Source organism: Babylonia areolata, chromosome 10 (genome assembly GCF_041734735.1).
Source record: "Babylonia areolata isolate BAREFJ2019XMU chromosome 10, ASM4173473v1, whole genome shotgun sequence".
Lineage (NCBI taxonomy): Eukaryota > Metazoa > Mollusca > Gastropoda > Neogastropoda > Buccinidae > Babylonia > Babylonia areolata.
The window spans coordinates 31,945,789-31,950,788 of NC_134885.1; the positions used below are offsets into that span (position 1 = coordinate 31,945,789).

Consider the following 5,000-nt stretch of genomic DNA (forward strand, 5'->3'; position numbering starts at 1 on the left):
GGAATTTAGTTTAATGTTCCGTCACACATATCGGTGATTGAAGCTCTGCACATGTGTATTGACAATAAAACCAGTTTCTCTTGGGTACGTTTAGACGCAATATGTAGTAGAGCATGATGTTGTATGATTAATCTTTGCAACGCAAAGTTTGCCGTTGAGAATTTCCCGAAGAATTTCCGAAAGTCTACGCAGCATACGTATGATGATGATGATGAGAAGAAGAAGAAGAAGAAGAAGAAATATACAACTATCCAAACACAAGAAATAAACCGAATGCTTTGTGTGGTGTGTTCAAAGACGATCTTCGTCCTTGGAATAAGTGATAAGAAACTCTAGGGAGAGCTGGACAGTAGGACAAGGTCTTCAGAGAAGAAGCCCCCCCCCCCCTCAGTCAAATGTTTCCGCCCTTAACTCCTTACACTCTAAGGGCGCCGGACTTACATTGCATTACACTGCATTGCATTGCATTGCATTGCGCTGTACTGTATTGCACTGCTCTGCATCGTATCGCATTATATTGTGCTACTGCCTGGTTACTGTTTGGGCTGTTCTCCCCGGGGAGAGGGTGTCGCCACACGATTTTTCAGGCCTGAACATGTGGAAATATTGTGACAGAACTGGCAACGATGCAGCTGTGAATTCAAATACCAGGACAGCATGTTTGGATGCCCACGTTGGAAAAGACTAAAGCGTCGAAAGGATATCGTCAAAAACAAAACAACAAAGAGAAAAAAAAAGAACCTCCTCTCATTGTTTACTTTGAAACACACTGTATGTACCAGAACCTTTTAATCACATGCCTTCTCTCTCTCTGTCTCTGTCTCTGTCTCTCTCTCTCTCTCTCTCTCTCTCTCTCTCTCTCTCTCTCGCTCTGTCTGTCTCTATCTGTCTCTGTGTCAGTCTCTGTATATATATCTCCCTCTGCCTCTGTCTCTCTCTCTCTCTGTCTTTGTATGCACCTGTCCGATCTCCCTCTCACTCTATCTATCTATCTCTATATCTACCTCTGTGTGTGCGCGTGTGTACGTGTGTGTGTGTGTGTGTGTGTGTGTGTGTGTGTGTGTGTGTGTGTGTGTGTGTGTGCGAGCATGTGTGTGTGTGTGTGTGTGTGTGTGTGTGTGTGTGTGTGTGTGTGCGAGTGTGTGTGTGTGTGTGCGTGTGTGCGAGTTCGTGTGTGTGTGTGTGTGTGTGTGTGTGTGCGTGTGTGTGTTTTGCCTGTTTCCTTGTGTCTCTTTGTCTACTGTCCACCTGCCTCTCTCTCCCTCCCTCTCTCTCTCTCTCTCTCTCTCTCTCTCTCTCTCTCTCTCTCTCTCTGAGTCTCTCATCGAAAAAACATTTCCCGAAAAAGCAAAATTTGGTCTCTACATTTGCTATGACTGAGGCGTTCGATCACTAATTTTTAAAAAAATCTTTCCACTTTTTGCCTCCTAACCTTCCCTGACTATATATATATATATATATATGTGTGTGTGTGTGTGTGTGTGTGTGTGTGTGTGTGTGTGTGTGTGTGTGGTGAGTGAGAGAGAGACACAGACAGACAAACAGATGGGGAAAGATGGAGAGAGGCAGACAGACAGACTGACAGACAAACTAACAGATGGGGAGAGAGGGAGAGAGACAGAGAGAGGCAGACAGACTGAGAGGGGGAGGGAAAGGAACGGAGAGACAGAGAGCAGGGGGGAGATGGAGGGGAAGAAAGAGAGGGGAAGAGAGACGGACAGGGAGAAGGGGGGGGGGAGTGGAGAGAAAGAGACAGAAGCAGAGACAGACAGGTAGACAGTGACATAGAGAGAGATGGGGGAGAGAGAGAAAGAGACAGAAGCAGAGACAGACAGACATACAGGTAGACAGTGAGATAGAGAGAGATGGGAGAGAGAAAGAGACTGAAGCAGAGACAGACAGATAGGTAGACAGTGAGATAGAGAGAGGGGGCAGGGAGAGAGAGAGAGAGGGAGAGAGAAAGAGAGTGACAGAGACATGGAGGGGGTATAAGGGAATGAAAGCCAAATAGACAGAATTCGAAATAAAGAGAAAAACAAAGAAAGACACAGATACAAAGACGAAGAGAGAGATGGAGAGCCGAGGGACACAAAGACAGAGAGCCAGACAGACAGACAGACAGACAGAAGTGGGAGAGAAAGAGAATGAAAGGAAAGGAAGAGAGGGAGAATGAGAGAGAAGAAAGAGAAACAAACTGACACAGACACAGAGACAAACAAATACAGAAAGATACAGACACAAAGACGAACAGAGAGAAAGAGAGAAATAGACGGAGACAGAAAGACAGAGACAGACAGAGATAGACAGACCGACAGAAACAGAGAAAGACAGATACACAGGGGTAGACTGAGGAGAATGTGAGAGTGAAGTAGAGAACGAAGAGAGAGAGAGAGAACAGACAGACAGGTACAGACGGAGACAGACACAGAGAAAGACGCAGACACAGACACACAGACACACAGAGACAGAGAGACAACGAGCGGCCGGCGGCGAAAGAGCGAGAACGAGATGAAAGACTGGCACTGAGATAGATAATCTCCAGAGACTGAGAGAGTATTCCAGAATGATGACGAAGTCGAACTTTCACTTAGCTGAGATCAGCGGCGTCTAGTTTTGGATGGGAAGGGTGTGTGGGGATGGAGTGGGGGTGGTGGGGGAGAGGGGGGGGGGAGGGGGCACCATAACCCTTAATGACACAGGCATGCTAAACGTATGCCACCCCTGCCCCCTCCCACCCCTCACCCTCCCCTCCCCTCTTCCCCCACCTTTTTTTTTTTTCCACCGGGCCAATCGCGTGAGGGATCTGGCCGAACACTCCGTTCACTTTATTTATAGCGGAGCCCACCTGCCTGCCATCCATGACTAAGACCGCCGGGTAGCCGGGTGTGTACCCCCGTCTATACTAGGGCATGGGGAGTCTTGCCGTCAGTCACAGCTAAAAAGTTTATTCAATCAGTCTGACTAACAAACACACACCGTTTTCCCTTCATCATTATCATGGGTGGATTCTGTTTCTGAACAACATAGTAAAGCGACTCCGTCGTTAACCAGAAAGCAAACATACACAGCAAAAAGAATTAAAAAAATTAAAAAAAAGAAAGAAACTGATAAAGCTGAAGTTTATAAAGTATCGTGTAAAATACAACTCAGATTAACGAGTAAGCTTCAGAGAGCAAAGAATGGATTTTCATCTGCAAACTGAACAACTCAATATGACAGGAAAACAAAGGAATAATCTCAATTCTTATCTGTTTTGAAAATTTGCTAAAAAAAAAGGAAGAGCGTTGAAGCAAAACAAAAATCAGAAGAAAGCGAAGAGAGAGAGAGAGATAGAGAGAGGGAGAGACAGACAGACAGACAGATACAGAAACAGACAGACAGAGAGACAGACAGACAGACAGATACAGAAACAGAGACAGGGACAGAGAGACAGAGAGAGACTGAGATGGAGACAGAGAGAAGAGAGAGGGAGAGAGACAGAGACAGAGAGACATAAAGAGACGTGGAGAGCAATAAGAAAGCGCGATAAACATATAAAATCATCCTGAAGAGCACACTAGGAGCATCAGTTGTTGTTTTTTTTCCTATCCGAGTGTATTGTTTATAAACAAGCAGATCTGAACAGATTCAATGTGAACTCTGGACTAATCTGCAGCTCTGAATGAATTTAAAACAAACGCGGAACCACATCTGCAGCTCTGAACGGATTTGATACTAATTTTGAATTACATGTATACAGCCCTTGAAAGTTTTCTTTCAAATTAGGAGTTAAGTGCGCTGCTTTGAGAAGATTTGATACGAATTCTGGACGAAGCATAAAACCTATATAGCACTGAAAAGGTTTGATATAAACTCTGAGCTATGTATGCGGCTTTTGACAGTCTTAATATGAATTCTGGACTTGTTAGGCGGTTTGTAATTGTTTTCATCCTAATTATGCATTAAACATGCAGCTTTTAACAGCTTTGATATGAATTCAGAACTAGATATGAAGCTTTAAATCTTTTGTTATGAACTATTAACTAAACATGTAGCTTTTAACAGTTTTAATACGAACTCTGGGCTGAACATGCAGTTTTTAAGAGTTTTCATTATGACACAATTGAATAATATGGAGTACACATGCAACTTTCAACAGTTTCGATATGAACTCTGGACAAAATATGCAGCATTTAACAGTTTTTATATGGACTATGGACTGAACATACAGATTTTAACAATTTTAATATGAATCCTGGAATAAACATGCAACTTTTAACAGTTTTGATATGAACTCTGGACAAAACATGCAACTTTCACTGTTTTAATATCAGCAATGGACTAAGCATATAGCTAGAAGCATCTTTGATATGACTAAACCCTGTATTTTCAACAGTTTTGATATCAACCCTGGACTACACATGCAGATTGTAACAGTTTCATTATGAACTGTGGACTTGACAGTTTTGATTAATGGACTAAATTTACAGCTCTTAACAGTTTTCATACTGATGAACTCTGCAACTTTGGACAGATTGATTTTAGCCATGTGCTAATCGCACGGCTAGGAACAATATGATATGAACCCCGGACTAAACAGATAGCTCAAATCAGATATAGCTGACATGAGTTCTGGACGAAATACTCTTGAAATCTTAATCCAAATCCTGGACCTAAACATGTCTTTCTCAACAGTTTTAATACAAACTCTGCACTAACTATGAAGGTCCAAAGAGAATATATATATATATATATATATATATATATATATATATATATATATATATAAACGCAAGTTACAGAGATCATACACCAGTTTGTTTTAAATAGTAGAATCCGGATAGAAGGGATGATGTCACTTCAACAGAATAGTATTTCGTAGGATGGATCTCATCTTTAGAACATCCATATGGTTATGCAATTCAGAAACACACACACACACACACACACACACACACACACACACACACACACACACACACACACACACATGTAGTCAGGGAAAAAAAAGAAAACACCCC

The 5,000-nt window shown here is 42.5% G+C and overlaps 1 protein-coding gene across 1 annotated transcript in view; it reads right to left on the reverse strand.

Moving 5' to 3' along the window:
* LOC143286948 (transgelin-3-like) overlaps window positions 1-5,000 on the reverse strand; it is a 35,754-nt gene that overhangs the window by 30,222 nt on the left and 532 nt on the right. The gene's annotated exons all lie outside the window — the stretch shown is intronic.